Raw genomic sequence first — 18,763 nt, 5'->3', positions numbered from 1 at the left:
GCTATATCTGTCTTGCTCACCTCTTGGTACACCAATTCTGGGGACTACGATCTGGACTAATACGCAGCAACACCTATCTCCCCCATCAGGAGTTCTGGTGAATACAAGTTAGTGCTTAGACCCCGCACCTCAGGTGAGCCCACGTAATCTGCCAAGGTGACCTAATAAGTCATCTTCCTGTCCCCTTAAACAGGAAGACAGGCTAGACCACATTTTATTTATATATTATAAAATGCTTATGAATGCCTATGCAAGCAGTTTCTTGTGTGCAATATGTAGCTATAAGCTGAAATGTCAGAATAAGCTAAAAACTAAGTCTTGGGCCTAAATTAAAGGTATATAAACTTATAGCTGCCAAGATGGAGTCACTGTTGTTCGGTCATATTACTTAAGCTTGTATACCTATTTGGTAGGAGCCTCTCTACTGCTATAGCCACTGGTCACTGAGCCTAACCCCTGACCATGACAGTGTGTGTGTGTATCACTACCATTTTCCATATCCCTGGACATTGTGTTCACTAAGAAACACATATGTTGTGTAAACATTTTTGAATTTATCTACACTCTCCACTGACACCACCAGCTATGGAAGGGAGTTCCACATCCTTTACTGCTCCAATAGTAAAGAACCCCTTACACAGTTTAAGGCTAAACCACTTTGCATTCAACTTCATTGTGTGGCCGCATGTCCTCTTTAGAGATGTTTGGTTAAATTGGTTCCTTCCAATGCTAGAATAACCATTGAAAGATTTTTTATGTTGTGACCATATCTTCTCTTGACGTCTCTTATCCAGAGAGAATACATTTATTGTTTGTAGTCATTAATCAGAACTGAAGTCCTCCAGCTCCCTTATTAGATTTGTTGCCCTTCTCTGGATTCAAGAACATCCTTCCTCAGGATTAGTAACTGGAACTGGACCGCATACTCAAGATATGGGTGAACCAGAGCATGTTGGAGTGGGTAGATGGGGTGGCTTGGCAACCGAACCTCATTCAAGGCAATGGGACAGCTCCACAACTGTGCCGCAACTGCATCTAAGGTACACGGCAAGTGTCCGATTATTAAAAGTCAGCAGCTGCAGTATTTGTAGCTGCTGACTTTTACATTTTTTTTTTTTTTAGTGGGAACTCCTCTTTAAGACCTCATCCACATGAGCACTCCAGAACAACATACTCAGAGAGGTGCTGGGCACTTTTTTAGATTTGTACGTGTAGTCAGAAAAAGGAATACTTCAAACAAGTTCAATAGCTCTGGTAAGGCGACTCCCATGCAGCAAGGCTTTCTTCGATGGGAACCTAATCGTAGCTCAAACCATAGAAATACAGAAAGGGGCACTAGACCAAAACCGGATAAAAGAGACCAAGAAACCATCCAACACATTTCAGGGGCAACACCACTCCACTGTCAGTGGTCGGAGGTAGAAGGGAAGCTGTCACCACTAAGGGACCAACCACCTTTACCAGGGACCACAGTGAGTAACTGAAGCAAGTACCGGAACCACATTCTCACGGAACAGGCACAGTGGAGAATCAGGAAACTTCAGGTGGTAATCAAGTCAGGGACCCAACCTGCGGAAGACACGCTTGCAGAGCAGCCTTGTGAGTGAAGCCAGGGACCTCACCAGGTTAGCAGGGGTGAAGCTTGAGAAGTATCTGAAGTACCAAGCTAGGGGCCCAGCAGGGAAGCGTGGGTGACGCTTGAGGGGATACCACCGCAAACCTTGGAGGAGCTCAAGGGATTCAGAGTCAGTGAATCAGAGGGTCTAGTGAGAGACCGGGAACACAGTGTTGAAGAACTACAAGGAGAAGTTGTAGTGAAGCTGAAAGGACTGTTACGTTTGAGTTGGGAACTGTTAAAGACTGTTGCCCTAGGACACAGCATTCCTGATAGTGCAGATGTGGCTTCTTGCTGCTGGGGTCTTTTACTGCACGGCTGTTTTCTTATTGAAGTCACGGAGTCTGTTAATTGAATTTGCAACTACCTCTTTTCCTCAAAAATACAAAAAAAGGACTGTTAAGAGAAAAAAAAAACTCTTTTACATCCAAGAAGTGTCTGGCGCCCAATAACTTTTGTCCATCTTGTACCCACCATGCCTCACAACCCACCACATACAGAAGGATGTCAGCTATCTTTGGCTTGGAAAGTTCTCATTAGAATGGACAAGGCCAGAGACCTTGCTACAAAAGAAATAATAACTAGCAAGGCCTTACTAAATAGTAAGGAAAACTCAGAAAAACCAATGTAACTTTAAACATATAAACTTACACTACCTTAACCACTTGACGACCGCCTCACGCCGATGTACGTCGGCAAGGTTGCATGGACAGACAAAATCACGTACATGTACGTGATTTGCCTTCCGCGGGTGGGGGGTCCGATCGTACCCCCCCCCCCGGTGCCCGAGGCGGTCGTCTTTTGTCCCACGGCGATCAGAGGTGAGGGGGAGGCCATCCGTTCGTGGCCCCCCCCTCGCGATCGCCGCCGGCCAATCGAATCATTCCTTTGCTGCTGTATGCTAAACAGCAGCAAAGGAAATTATGTCATCTCTCCTCGGCTCGGTAATTTCCGTTCCGGCCCGAGGAGAGAAGACAGGTATGTGAGTGCACAACACTACACACACACAGTAGAACATGCCAGACACACAAAACACCCTGATCGCCCCCCGATCACCCCCCAATCACCCCCCCCCCCCCCCCCGTCACAAACTGACACCAGCAGTTTTTTTTTTTTTTTTTTCTGATTACTGCATTGGTGTCAGTTTGTGACAGTTACAGTGTTGGGACAGTTAGTATTAGCCCCCTGTAGGTCTAGGATACCCCCCTAACCCCCCCTAATAAAGTTTTAACCCCTTGATCACCCCCTGTCACCAGTGTCGCTAAGCGATCATTTTTCTGATCGCTGTATTAGTGTCGCTGTCGATTAGTGGGGGTTCACCGTCAGCGTTTTATAGCGACAGGGACCCCCATATACTACCGAATAAATGTTTTAACCCCTTGATGGCCCCCTAGTTAACCCTTTCACCACTGATCACCGTATAACTGTTACGGGTGATGCTGGTTAGTTTGTTTATTTTTTATAGTGTCAGGACACCCGCCGTTTATTACCGAATAAAGGTTTAGCCCCCTGATCGCCCGGCGGTGATATGCGTCGCCCCAGGCAGCGTCAGATTAGCGCCAGTACCGCTAACACCCACGCACGCAGCATACGCCTCCCTTAGTGGTATAGTATCTGATCCGATCAGATCTATACTAGCGTCCCCAGCAGTTTAGGGTTCCCAAAAACGCAGTGTTAGCGGGATCAGCCCAGATACCTGCTAGCACCTGCGTTTTGCCCCTCCGCCCAGCCCACCCAAGTGCAGTATCGATCGATCACTGTCACTTACAAAACACTAAACGCATAACTGCAGCGTTCGCAGAGTCAGGCCTGATCCCTGCGATCGCTAACAGTTTTTTTGGTAGCATTTTGGTGAACTGGCAAGCACCAGCCCCAGGCAGCGTCAGGTTAGCGCCAGTAGCGCTAACACCCACGCACGCACCGTACAGCTCCCTTAGTGGTATAGTATCTGAACGGATCAATATCTGGTCCGATGAGATCTATACTAGCGTCCCCAGCAGTTTAGGGTTCCCAAAAACGCAGTGTTAGCGGGATCAGCCCAGATACCTGCTAGCACCTGCGTTTTGCCCCTCCGCCCGGCCCAGCCCAGCCCACCCAAGTGCAGTATCGATCGATCACTGACACTTACAAAACACTAAATGCATAACTGCAGCGTTCGCAGAGTCAGGCCTGATCCCTGCGATCACTAACAGTTTTTTTGGTAGTATTTTGGTGAACTGGCAAGCACCAGCCCCAAGCAGCGTCAGATTAGCGCCAGTACCGCTAACACCCATGCACGCAGCATACGCCTCCCTTAGTGGTATAGTATCTGAACGGATCAATATCTGATCCGATCAGATCTATACTGGCGTCCCCAGCAGTTTAGGGTTCCCAAAAACGCAGTGTTAGCGGGATCAGCCCAGATACCTGCTAGCACCTGCATTTTGCCCCTCCGCCCGGCCCAGCCCACCCAAGTGCAGTATCGATCAATCACTGTCACTTACAAAACACTTAACGCATAACTGCAGCGTTCGCAGAGTCAGGCCTGATCCCTGCGATCGCTAACAGTTTTTTTGGTAGCTTTTTATTGAACTGGCAAGCACCAGCGGCCTAGTACACCCCGGTCGTAGTCAAACCAGCACTGCAGTAACACTTGGTGACGTGGCGAGTCCCATAAGTGCAGTTCAAGCTGGTGAGGTGGCAAGCACAAGTAGTGTCCCGCTGCCACCAAGAAGAAGACAAACACAGGCCCGTCGTGCCCATAATGCCCTTCCTGCTGCATTCGCCAATCCTAATTGGGAACCCACCGCTTCTGCAGCGCCCGTACTTCCCCCATTCACATCCCCAACCAAATGCAGTCGGCTGCATGAGAGGCATTTTCTTTATGTCCTCCCGAGTACCCCTACCCAGCGAACCCCCCCCCAAAAAAGATGTTGTGTCTGCAGCAAGCGCGGATATAGGCGTGACACCCGCTATTATTGTCCCTCCTGTCCTGACAATCCTGGTCTTTGCATTGGTGAATGTTTTGAATGCTACCATTCACTAGTTGAGTATTAGCGTAGGGTACAGCATTGCACAGACTAGGCCCACTTTCACAGGGTCTCCCAAGATGCCATCGCATTTTGAGAGACCTGAACCTGGAACCGGTTACAGTTATAACAGTTAGTTACAAAAAAAAAGTGTAAAAAAAAAAAAATATATATATAAAATAAAAAAAAAATAGTTGTCGTTTCATTGTTCTCTCTCTCTCTATTCTCTCTCTCTATTGTTCTGCTCTTTTTTACTGTATTCTATTCTGCAATGTTTTATTGTTATTATGTTTTATCATGTTTGCTTTTCAGGTATGCAATTTTTTATACTTTACCGTTTACTGTGCTTTATTGTTAACCATTTTTTTGTCTTCAGGTACGCCAATCACGACTTTGAATGGTTATACCAGAATGATGCCTGTAGGTTTAGGTATCATCTTGGTATCATTCTTTTCAGCCAGCGGTCGGCTTTCATGTAAAAGCAATCCTAGCTAATTAGCCTCTAGACTGCTTTTACAAGCCGTGGGAGGGAATGCCCCCCCCCCCACCGTCTTCCGTGTTTTTCTCTGGCTCTCCTGTCTCAACAGGGAACCTGAGAATGCAGCCGGTGATTCAGCCAGCTGACCATAGAGCTGATCAGAGACCAGAGTGGCTCCAAACATCTCTATGGCCTAAGAAACCGGAAGCTACGAGCATTTTATGACTTAGATTTCGCCGGATGTAAATAGCGCCATTGGGAAATTGGGGAAGCATTTTATCACACCGATCTTGGTGTCGTCAAATGCTTTGAGGGCAGAGGAGAGATCTAGGGTCTAATAGACCCCAATTTTTTCAAAAAAGAGTACCTGTCACTACCTATTGCTATCATAGGGGATATTTACATTCCCCGAGATAACAATAAAAATGATTAAAAAAAAAAAAAATTAAAGGAACAGTTTAAAAATAAGATAAAAAAGCAAAAAAATAATAAAGAAAAAAAAAAAAGCACCCCTGTCGCCCCCTGCTCTCGCGCTAAGGTTAACGCAAGCGGCGGTCTGTCGTCAAACATAAACAGCAATTGCACCATGCATGTGAGGTATCGGCGCGAAGGTCAGATCGAGGGCAGTAATTTTTGCAGTAGACCTCCTCTGTAAATCTAAAGTGGTAACCTGTAAAGGCTTTTAAAGGCTTTTAAAAATGTATTTATTTTGTTGCCACTGCACGTTTGTGCGCAATTTTAAAGCATGTCATGTTTGGTATCCATGTACTCGGCCTAAGATCATCTTTTTTATTTCATCAAACATTTGGGCAATATAGTGTGTTTTAGTGCATTAAAATTTTAAAAAGTGTGTTTTTTCCCCAAAAAATGCGTTTGAAAAATCGCTGCGCAAATACTGTGTGAAAAAAAAAAATGAAACACCCACCATTTTAATCTGTAGGGCATTTGCTTTAAAAAAATATATAATGTTTGGGGGTTCAAAGTAATTTTTTTGCAAAAAAAAATAACTTTTTCATGTAAACAATGAGTGTCAGAAAGGGCTTTGTCTTCAAGTGGTTAGAAGAGTGGGTGATGTGTGACATAAGCTTCTAAATGTTGTGCATAAAATGCCAGGACAGTTCAAAACCCCCCAAATGACCCCATTTTGGAAAGTAGACACCCCAAGCTATTTGCTGAGAGGCATGTCGAGTCCATGGAATATTTTATATTGTGGCACAAGTTGCGGGAAAGAGACAAATTTTTTTTTTTGCACAAAGTTGTCACTAAATGATATATTGCTCAAACATGCCATGGGAATATGTGAAATTACACCCCAAAATACATTCTGTTGCTTCTCCTGAGTACGGGGATACCACATGTGTGAGTCTTTTTGGGAGCCTAGCCGCGTACGGGACCCCGAAAACCAAGCACCGCCTTCAGGCTTTCTAAGGGCGTGAATTTTTGATTTCACTCTTCACTGCCTATCACAGTTTCGGAGGCCATGGAATGCCCAGGTGGCACAAAACCCCCCCAAATGACCCCATTTTAGAAAGTAGACACCCAAAGCTATTTGCTGAGAGGTATAGTGAGTATTTTGCAGACCTCACTTTTTGTCACAAAGTTTTGAAAATTGAAAAAAGAAAAAAAAAATGTTTTTTCTTGTCTTTCTTCATTTTCAAAAACAAATGAGAGCTGCAAAATACTCACCATGCCTCTCAGCAAATAGCTTGGGGTGTCTACTTTCCAAAATGGGGTCATTTGGGGGGGTTTGTGCCACCTGGGCATTCCATGGCCTCCGAAACTGTGATAGGCAGTGAAGAGTGAAATCAAAAATTTTCACCCTTAGAAATCCTGAAGGCGGTGATTGGTTTTCGGGGTCCCATACGCGGCTAAGCTCCCAAAAAGTCCCACACATGTGGTATCCCCATACTCAGGAGAAGCAGCTAAATGTATTTTGGGGTGCAATTCCACATATGCCCATGGCCTGTGTGAGCAATATATCATTTAGTGACAACTTTGTGCAAAAAAAAAAAAAAAAAAGTGTCACTTTCCCGCAACTTGTGTCAAAATATAAAATATTCCATGGACTCAATATGCCTCTCAGCAAATAGCTTGGGGTGTCTACTTTCCAAAATGGGGTCATTTGGGGGGGTTTTGTGCCACCTGGGCATTCCATGGCCTCCGAAACTGTGATAGGCAGTGAAGAGTGAAATCAAAAATTTACACCCTTAGAAATCCTGAAGGCAGTGCTTGGTTTTCGGGGCCCCGTACGTGGCTAAGCTCCCAATAAGTCCCACACATGTGGTATCCCCATACTCAGGAGAAGCAGCTGAATGTATTTTGGGGTGCAATTCCACATATATATCATTTAGTGACAACTTTTTGTAAATATTTTTTTTTGTCATTATTCAATCACTTGGGACAAAAAAATAAATATTCAATGGGTTCAACATGCCTCTCAGCAATTTCCTTGGGGTGTCTACTTTCCAAAATGGGGTCATTTGGGGGGGTTTTGTACTGCCCTGCCATTTTAGCACCTCAAGAAATGACATAGGCAGTCATAAACTAAAAGCTGTGTAAATTACAGAAAATGTACCCTAGTTTGTAGACGCTATAACTTTTGCGCAAACCAATAAATATACGCTTATTGACATTTTTTTTACCAAAGACATGTGGCCGAATACATTTTGGCCTAAATGTATGACTAAAATTTAGTTTATTGGATTTTTTTTATAACAAAAAGTAGAAAATATCATTTTTTTTCAAAATTTTCAGTCTTTTTCCGTTTATAGCGCAAAAAATAAAAACTGCAGAGGTGATCAAATACCATCAAAAGAAAGCTCTATTTGTGGGAAGAAAAGGACGCAAATTTCGTTTGGGTACAGCATTGCATGACCGCGCAATTAGCAGTTAAAGCGACGCAGTGCCAAATTGGAAAAAGACCTCTGGTCCTTAGGCAGCATAATGGTCCGGGGCTCAAGTGGTTAAGGCTGCATTCACACATGATTGCGGGCGGAATTGCTGTGATTCCTCCCTGCGATTTTAAACGACTGCAAAATGCTTGACGCGTTTGCGATGCTACTACTTCTAATGGCACCTGAATTGCGCCGTGATTTTGCCATGATGCAATCGTGGCAAATCGCAATGCACACCACTTGCCGCTAAAAAAGGAACACTAGCTTCTTTTGAGCGCCAGCATCACGTGTTTTGCAATTTGCCGCATTTACAGCACGATTTATCTTGCGACAATTGAGGCAAAATCGTGGCACGAATGGGGCCAATAAAAGTAATGACATTACAAACGCGTCCCGTGTTTTGCAGCCATTTGAAATTGTGGGGCGGAATTACATCGATTCCACCCGCGATCATGTGTGAATGCAGCCTAAAAGCGGACAGTGTCAGTCAGTAGAGCAGTGGACGGTGTGTGGAAAGTGTCAGTAGAATAGTGGACGGTGTCAATAGGACAGTGGACAGTAGCATTTTTTTTTTTTTATTCTTTTTTTTTTTTTTACATTTTTTTTTTTTAATTATTTTTTACAATTTTATTTTTATTATTTCTTACAATTTTGTTTATTTTTTTTTTTCTTACAATTTTTTTTAACCACTTAAGCCCCAGACCATTTGGCTGTCCAAAGACCAGAGCACATTTTGCGATTCAGCACTGCGTCGCTTTAACTGACAATTGCGCGGTCGTGCGACGTTACTCCCAAACAAAATTGACGTCCTTTTTTTCCCACAAATAGAGCTTTCTTTTGGTGGTGTTTGATCACCTCTGCGGTTTTTATTTTTTGCGCTATAAACAAAAATAGAGCGACAATTTTGAAAAATAAAACACATTATTGTTTACTTTTTGCTATAATAAATATCCCCAAAAAATATATTAAAAACCCAATTTTTTTTCCTAAGTTTAGGCCGATACGTATTCTTCTACATATTTTTGGTAAAAAAAAATCGCAATAAGAGTTTATTGATTGGTTTGCACAAAAGTTATAGCGTCTACAAAATAGGAGATAGTTTTATGGCATTTTTATTAATAATTTTTTTTTTTTTAATAGTAATGGCGGCGATCTGTGATTTTTATCGTGACTGCGACATTATGGCGGACACAACGGATAATTTTGACACATTTTTGGGATCATTGTCATTTTTACAGCGATCAGTGCTATAAAATTGCACTGATTACTGTAAAAAATGACATTGGCAGTGAAGGGGTTAACCACTAGCTGGCTAGGAAGGGGTTAAGTGTGTCCTAGGGAGTGTTTCTAACTGTGGGGGGGGGGGGCTGTGTGTGACACATCACTGATCATAGCTTCCGATCACAGGGATGGGAATGGGGAGATGCTTGTTTACATTAGCATCTCCCTGTTCTTCAGCTCCGTGAGACGATCACTGGTATCCCCACAGACATCGAGTCCATGGGACCGGCGATCCTACTCACGAAGCTCGCGGCAGGGTCGCGCGCACACGCCGCCAAATTCAAAGGGACGTACCTGTGCGCCCATTTGCCCAGCCGTGCCATTCTGCCGACATAAATGTACATGCGGCAGTCGGCAAGTGGATAAGAGCCCCCGTTTGGGGGCTTTGGTGAAGTATAAGGGGTCTAAACAGAACCCTGATGTCTCACTTTTGAGACAGAGAAGGGGACAGAGGACAGAGATTCCCCAGTCCCTTTCTCTGCAGCCCCAGCTGCACTGGACAGTGAATGAATGGGAAGTGTGCTGAGCAGATTCCCGTTCATTCACAAACTAAAGCCTAGTAAACAGAGTTTACTAGGCTTCAGTTATGAATTGGCACAAGAGTGATCAGTACTGATCACTCACTGTGCTCATTCAAAAAAGGAAGGGGGCAGGAAGTGACATACAGTATTTACTGGCCCCTTCCCCCATTCTCTATCCTGAAACAACCCCTTCAGCAGTCGGCAGGAGAGGAGAGAGGGAAGCCAGCAGCACTGTGGGGGGTGGTGAGGGGGGGGCACAAGGGGACCACACAGGGTGACGGGCAGCCAAAAGAGAAGGGACAGGAGGGGCGGCGGTGGCAGCATTTACTGGTGCTGACCCCCTTTTTTTCCTGCAGCCACTGAATGTAGGAGGGAGAGGAGGAGAGGGGGATCGGTACCAGTAAATGCCGCCACCACCGCCGCACCTCCAATCCAAGTTGCGGGGGTCGGAAAGGAAGGATCGTAGTCTGCCCGTCACCTACCTGTGATCGATGGGTTGCTGACCCCTGCTGTATAGTGTGTGTGTGTGTGTGTTTGTGTAAAATAAAATATTTAAGTATTAAAGTATTTTAAAAATGCATATTTTTTTTTACATTTTTAAATATTATGAAGTATTATTTTGTATAGTATTTTTAAAGTGTATTTTATTTCATTTAAAAATGAACTTATTTTAAAATTGCAATCATCCGAGGTCAGTATTTGCTCCAGTTCTATTTTTAGGTTTATATTCCTTAAGTGGAGGTTAGCAGTTGATCCGCTGCCGTAAGGTTAACAATATATGAACTCATAAAGTCTTTGCAGCACTTCATGTTCTGGAGAGCGGAGAGCTGCAGGGTTGTTGCAACAAAGCGAATAACTGAAATTGTATTGGCCGCCCGCCAGCTTTTATTATAGTGAATGAGGGAGGAAAGGGAATAAGAGGATACATAATAATGGTCTTTTTTATATACTTGGTACATGACAGCTGAACCCTGTAGAACACAAACTGGATGAATATGAATGAAGTGAATGCCTTTGTCATTCTTAGCCTGGAGAACTGCAGGCAGTGCCAGGACTAGGGATGAGCCGAACACCCCCCGGTTCGGTTCGCACCAGAACCCGCGAACGGACCGAAAGTTCGCACGAACGTTAGAACCCCATTGACGTCTATGGGACTCGAACGTTCGAAATCAAAAGTGCTCATTTTAAAGGCTAATTTGCATGGTATTGTCCTAAAAAGGGTTTGGGGACCCGGGTCCTACCCCAGGGGACATGTATCAATGCAAAAAAAACTTTTAAAAACGGCCGTTTTTTCGGGAGCAGTGATTTTAATGATGCTTAAAGTAAAAAAAAAAGTGAAATATTCCTTTAAATATCGTACCTGGGGGGTGTCTATAGTATGCCTGTAAAGTGACGCGTGTTTCCCATGTTTAGAACAGTCCCTGCACCAAATGTCATTTTTAAAGGAAAAAATCTCATTTAAAACTGCTTGCGGGTTTAATGTCATGTCGGGTCATGGCAATATGGATGAAAATCAGTGAGACAAACGGCATGGGTACCCCCCAGTCCATTACCAGGCCCTTTGGGTCTTGTATGGATATTAAGGGGAACCCCGCACCCAAATTAAAATAAGGAAAGGTGTGGGGCCACCAGACCCTATATACTCTGAACAGCAGTGCAAACAAGACAGGGACTGTAGGTTTGTTGTTAAGTAGAATCTGTTTGTAATTTTGAACATTTTTAACGTGTTTAGCTCCAGCCAAAAAATCTTTTCTAAGCTTTTTGGAAAACATAGGGAAGGGTTATCACCCCTGTGACATTTGTTTTGCTGTCTTTCCTCCTCTTCAGAAGATTTCACCTCACTTTTTTGTCCCAATGAAAAATGTTTTTTGAAAATTTGGGTTTTTTTGTGGAACAAGGATTGGAAAGCATCAGTGGAAAGGAGAAATTGTTTTCCCATATTAACTCTTACAGGAGAGAATTTCCCTTCCTAGGGGTAGATTTCATCTCACTTCCTGTTGTCTCCTTCCGTTTGCAAGTAGGAGTCATTTGTAAGTTAGATGTTTGAAAGTAGGGTCCTGCCCTATATACTCAGCAGAAATTTGGGCCTTAGGTATTGCTGTGGCCACAACACTGTAAGCCCTCACAGGGCCCTGCTGTGAAATATTAGATCAAGAATTGTAATTACATGCCCCTGTTGAACAGGAGCTGAAAAATTAGGCCTTAGGCACTGGTGCTGGTGCCACAACACTGCAACCCCTCACAGACACTCTAGTTGGAACGCAGGAATGAGCCCTGCTGCAAAGTATTGCTTCAAAAATTGTAATTACACGCCCCTGTTAGACAGGGGCAGAAAAATTGGGCCTTAGGCACTGGTGCTGGTGCCACAACACTGCAACCCCTCACAGACACTCTAGTTGGAACGCAGGAACGAGCCCTGCTGCAAAGTATTGCTTCAAAAATTGTAATTACACGCCCCTGTTAGACAGGGGCAGAAAAATTGGGCCTTAGGCACTGGTGCTGGTGCCACAACACTGCAACCCCTCACAGACACTCTAGTTGGAACGCAGGAACGAGCCCTGCTGCAAAGTATTGCATCAAAAATTGTAATTACACGCCCCTGTTAGACAGGGGCAGAAAAATTGGGCCTTAGGCACTGGTGCTGGTGCCACAACACTGCAACCCCTCACAGACACTCTAGTTGGAATGCAGGAACGAGCCCTGCTGCAAAGTATTACATCAAAAATTGTAATTACACGCCCCTGTTAAACAGGGGCTGAAAAATTGGGCCTTAGGCACTGGTGGTGGCGCCCAGAACCAAAAATGTTCTTACAAGCTATCAGCGTGATGATTGAGGAGGAAGAGGATAATTACTCAGGGATAGTCACTCAGCATCAGCATAGGCAGTCTTTGAAGGGATCTGAGATTTCAAAAAAAATTATTCGGTTACATCAGCATCAGGTGCTTGGTAGCTGGTGGTGATCCAAGACTCATTCATTTTTATGAAGGTCAGCCGATCGACCGAGTCGGTGGACAGACGCACCCTGTGATCGGTTACCACGCCTCCAGCAGCACTGAATGTGCGTTCCGAAAGAACGCTGGATGCAGGACAGGCCAGTAGCTCAATTGCATACTGTGCAAGCTCTGGCCAGTGATCCATCCTCAAGACCCAGTAACCCAGAGGATTTTCGGTGGGAAAGGTGTCCAAGTCTGATCTTGCCCCTAGGTATTCCTGCACCATATAAAACAGACGCTGGCGATGGTTGCTGGAACCGATCATACCTTGGGGCTGCGGACCAAAAAATTGTCTGAACGCATCGGTCAGACGGCCACCTTCTTCACCGCTCCTTCTTTGACTGACCGAAGCCTCAGCAACACGTTGTCCAGAAACAGGAGTTTGTAACCTCCCAGTCTCTGGGAACGCGTTGCACAGACCTTTCTGCAAGGCCTCCCGAAGATGTTTCATCCTCTGCTCCCTCTGCGATGGCAAGATAAGGTCCGCAACCTTACCCTTGTAACGTGGATCAAGGAGGGTTGCCAGCCAGTATTGGTCCTTCTCCTTGATACCACGAATACGAGGATCCTTACGCAGGCTTTGCAGGATCAGGGAGGCCATGCAGCGTAGGTTTGCTGAGGCATTCGGTCCGGAGTCCTCTGGGTCACTAAGAACGACATGGTCCGCAGCCACCTCCTCCCAGCCACGTACAAGTCCATGTGTTTCTTGGGACTGATCCCTTAAAGACTGCTGCTGATGCTGAGTGCCAGGCTCCACCTCCATACTGACACAATCTTCCTCCTCCTCCTCTTCCTCCTCGTCCTCTTCCTGTGTGATCGGCGGGCACGCAGGAACACTGTCTGGATAAAGGGGGCCTTGAGAGCTAAGGAAGTCCTCCTCTTCCTGCCTCTGTTCTGCCTCAAGTGCCCTGTCCATTATTCCACGCAGCGTGTGCTCCAACAGGTGGACAAGGGGGACAGTGTCACTGATGCATGCACTGTCACTGCTCACCATCCTCGTGGCCTCCTCGAATGGTGACAGGACAGTGCATGCATCCCTGATCATGGCCCACTGGCGTGGGGAAAAAAAACCAAGCTCCCCTGACCCTGTCCTGGTGCCATAGTCGCACAGGTACTCATTGATGGCCCTCTGCTGCGTGTGCAGCCGCTGCAGCATGGCCAACGTTGAGTTCCACCTGGTGGGCATGTCACAGATTAGGCGGTTCTTGGGCAGGTTAAACTCCTTTTGGAGGTCCGTCAGCCGAGCACTGGCATTATATGACCGGCGGAAATGCACACAGACTTTCCTGGCCTGCCTCAGGACATCCTGTAAGCCCGGGTACCTGCCCAAGAACCGCTGCACCACCAAGTTAAGGACGTGAGCCAAACAGGGCACATGGGTCATTTGTCCCTGTCGGAGGGCAGAGAGGAGGTTGGTGCCATTGTCGCAAACCACCATTCCTGCCTTAAGTTGGCGTGGCGTCAACCACCTCTGAACCTGCCCCTGCAGAGCTGACAAAACCTCTGCCCCAGTGTGGCTCCTGTCCCCCAAGCACACCAGCTCAAGCACCGCATGGCATCTTTTGGCCTGCGTACTTGCGTAGCCCCTTGAACGCCTACGGAGCACCGCTGGTTCCGAGGAAGAGGCCATAGAGGAAGAAGAAGAGGAGGGGGTGGAGGAGAGAGGTGTGTCACAATCAGCATTTTGGAGGCGTGGTGGCGGAACAACCTCCAACACTACTGCACCTTGTCCTGCATCCTTCCCAGCTGCCAGCAGAGTCACCCAATGCGCCATGAAACTTAGGTAACGTCCCTGTCCATGCCTGCTGGACCATGAGTCAGCGGTAATATGCACCTTACCGCTGACCGCCCTGTCCAGCGAGGCATGGACATTGCCTTCCACATGCCGGTAGAGAGCCGGAATCACCTTCCGTGAGAAAAAGTGGCGTTTGGGTACCTGCCACTGAGGAACCGCACATTCCACAAACTCACGGAAGGGGGCAGAGTCTACCAACTGAAAAGGCAGCAGTTGAAGTGCTAGCAATTTTGCCAAGCTAGCATTCAACCGCTGGGCATGTGGATGGCTGGGAGCAAACTTCTTTCGGCGGTGCAGCAGCTGGGGCAGGGAAATTTGCCTGGTACAATCTGACGTCGGTGTACCAAAAGCAGATTGCCCACAAGTACTTGGCTGTGACACACCTAATTCTACACCTTCATTCCTCTCACTGCAGGTCTCAGAGAGGACTGAAGGTCTAGTGGGGTTGGAAATCTCAGCTGATGAGGAGCAAGGAGAGATCCTCTTTGTTCTTTGGTGTGGGTCTTTTAGATACGCTTGCCAACGAACTGCATGGCAGGTCAACATATGTCTGGTCAAGCATGTGGTACCCAAGCGGGAGATGTTTTGGCCACGCGAGATACGCTTGAGACATATGTTGCAAATAGCAGCGGTGCGATCTGATGCACTCGTCTCAAAAAAGGCCCACACCAAAGAACTTTTTGAATAACGCGCAGAGACTGCAGCGCCCTGCACATGTGGAGCTTTGGGGTGTGATGCAGTCAATGTGCTGCCCTTAGGCTGGCCCCTGGAGGGCATCCTGCCTCGTTGGTGATGTGCCGCCGCCTCCTCCTCCTCCTCCTCCTCCTCCTCCTCTCTCCTATCAGGCACCCACGTTGAGTCAGTGACCTCATCATCCCCTCCCTCCTCATCACTGGAGCAAACCTGGCAGTATGCTGCAGCAGGGGGAGCATGACTGCCAGATTGCTGTCCTTCTTGGGCACCCCCTCTGTCCGTGCTCATGTTACTGCCTTCATCGAGCTCAGTATCGTCATCAGAGCCTTCCAAACGCTGGGCATCCTCCTGGAGCATGTACCCAACACTGTGGTCAAACAGTTCGAGGGAATCCTCATGAGGACATGGTGGAGCTAGGGAAGGAGTCACTGATGACATTGAGCTGAGGGAAGAGGCCGCTGCTTTGCCAGACAAAGCACCCTGGGCATGGGTGAGAGAGGATGAGGAGGATGAGGACGGCTTGGTCATCCACTCGACCAAGTCTTCCGCATGTTGCGGCTCAACACGGCCAGCTGCCGAAAAAAAGGCCAAGCGTGTCCCATGGCCACGTGCTGATGAGGATGCACCGTCTCCACGACCAGCACTAGACACAGAGCCTGCTTGCCCTCTCTTATTGGCTTGTGACTGTCTGCCTCTCCTTCTTGGCCTTCCAGACATACTAATGGCCTGTAGCTGCACTAAGCTGGGATAGAACACCTGTAATTTTCTTCAAGTAGCTTTATATACTGTAACCAGACAAGCCTGCCTGTCAGTAGGAAGATAACAGGAACGGATCTAGCTGAACACTGTGAGCAGGACGCACTGTACTAAATGTAAATAGTCTAGCTGCCTGACCGTGGTACTAATAGGATCAAATAGAACACCTGTAATTTTCTTCAGGTAGCTTTATATACTGTAACCAGACAAGCCTGCCTGTCAGTAGGAAGATAACAGGAATGGATCTAGCTGAACACTGTGAGCAGGACGCACTGTACTAAATGTAAATAGTCTAGCTGCCTGACCGTGGTACTAATAGGATCAAATAGAACACCTGTAATTTTCTTCAGGTAGCTTTATATACTGTAACCAGACAAGCCTGCCTGTCAGTAGGAAGATAACAGGAACGGATCTAGCTGAACACTGTGAGCAGGACGCACTGCACTAAATGTAAATAGCAGGAACGGATCTAGCTGAACACTGTGAGCAGGACGCACTGCACTAAATGTAAATAGCAGGAACGGATCTAGCTGAACACTGTGAGCAGGACGCACTGCACTAAATGTAAATAGCAGGAACGGATCTAGCTGAACACTGTGAGCAGGACGCACTGCACTAAATGTAAATAACAGGAACGGATCTAGCTGAACACTGTGAGCAGGACGCACTGCACTAAATGTAAATAGCAGGAACGGATCTAGCTGAACACTGTGAGCAGGACGCACTGCACTAAATGTAAATTGCAGGAACGGATCTAGCTGAACACTGTGAGCAGGACGCACTGCACTAAATGTAAATAGTCTAGAAGATAACAGGAACGGATCTAGCTGAACACTGTGAGCAGGACGCACTGCACTAAATGTAAATAGCAGGAACGGATCTAGCTGAACACTGTGAGCAGGACGCACTGCATTAAATGTAAATAGTCTAGATAGAAGATAACAGGAACGGATCTAGCTAAACTGAATACAGTGTATATATATATATGCAACACCTGGGATGCATATATATACACAATACACTGTAAGTGCAGCTAACTGACTGACTGTTCTGCCTAATCTATCTAACTCAAATCAAATGACACTGTCTCTCTCTCTCTCTATCTCTCAGCACACCGGAACACACACTACACAGGGCCGCCGTGCAGGCGGCCTTATATAGTGTGGGGTGTGTACTAAATCCCCTGAGCCATAATTGGCCAAAGCCACCCTGGCTTTGGCCAATTACAGCTCTCTCTACTGACGGCGCTGTGATTGGCCAAGCATGCGGGTCATAGTGCATGCTTGGCCAATCATCAGCCAGCAATGCACTGCGATGCCGCAGTGAATTATGGGCCGTGACGCGCCACACGAATTTAGCGCGAACGGCCCATAACGTTCGCAATTCGGCGAACGATCGAACAGCCGATGTTCGAGTCGAACATGGGTTCGACTCGAACACGAAGCTCATCCCTAGCCAGGACAAGGCCATCTAGTGTCCAGGGCAAAGATGCCAAACTGTGCCCCCCCCTTCTTTTAGTGTTGGGGTCGGGGCGCCCACATCCCTTCAATAAACTATTGCGCCAAGGGCAGCCGCTCCTCATGCCCACCCCTTGTGCCAGTCCTGACTGCAGGGCGCCATGTAATAATTGCACAGCCCAAAGACAGGTTTATTTATTTGTGAAAATTAAGGTACCTTTGATTTGTATTATATGCAGATCAGTACAAGCAAGTCTTCTGGTTCTGGTACATGGTTATTATGTAATGCCAAGAAACACCCCTTTTCAGATCTCTGATTGACAGGAGACCCTACCTGAGATTGTGGTTCCTGATTTATTATGACTTTAAAGTGGAGTCCCATCCATTTAAAAGTCAGCAGCTACAAAATTGTAGCTGCTGACTTTTAATAATCGGACACTTACCTGTCCCACAGTCCAGCGATGGGGGCGCCCAGCTGTGGCTTCATCGAAGATTGCCGGGAGGGACGGGGGAGAGGTGAACTTCCGGAGGAAGTGGGAGCTAGTTGCCTGTAAAAACGGGGTACCCGCTACCCCTCCCCAAAAAAATGACATGCCAAATGTGGCATGTCAGTGGGTCACCAGCACTTAAAGCGAAAGTTCCATTTTTGGGTGGAACTCCGCTTTAACTTAAAAAAAGGCTGACTGATTCCTACTCAAGTGGTTGTATTTCAAACCGTGGAAGGCCCTGCTGTTGGCACCTCTTGGCTTAACAACAGTGGTGGCTGGTGCTCAATAATTTGGGGGGGGGGGGCACGGCAAACAAACTTGCCCCCCCTCACTCGCACCACCGCCTACAACCCCCCCCATGGGAGACGAACTGGGAAGGTGGAAATCCCCCCCCCCCGCCGCGGGAGACGGACAGGAAGGTGCCTATCGCAGGCCTTACCGTAAAGAGGCAGATGGGATCTGGGGTGAGATGAAGAGATGAGCTTGCTGAGGGAAGAGCCGGGGCTTCTCCTCCCAGCCAAACAGGAAGCGAGTACTGAGACCTGATTGGCCGGGAGTCCTAAGAAAAGTGCAATGCCCCATACACACAATTGGATTTTCCAGCTTGTTGGCTGAAAGTCCGACCGTGTGTATGCTCCATCGAACATTTGTTGTCGGACGTTCTGCCAACAAATGTTGGCTAGCAGGTTCTCAAATTTTCCGCCAACAAATGTTTGTTGTCGGACCTTCCGATCCTGTGTGCACAAGTCCGTCAGACAAAATTCCACGCATGCTCGGAATCAA

Source organism: Aquarana catesbeiana, linkage group LG09 (assembly GCF_042186555.1).
Source record: "Aquarana catesbeiana isolate 2022-GZ linkage group LG09, ASM4218655v1, whole genome shotgun sequence".
Classification (NCBI taxonomy): domain Eukaryota; kingdom Metazoa; phylum Chordata; class Amphibia; order Anura; family Ranidae; genus Aquarana; species Aquarana catesbeiana.
The sequence above is the reverse complement of the archived record's forward strand: the minus strand, read 5'-3'. Positions refer to the sequence as shown.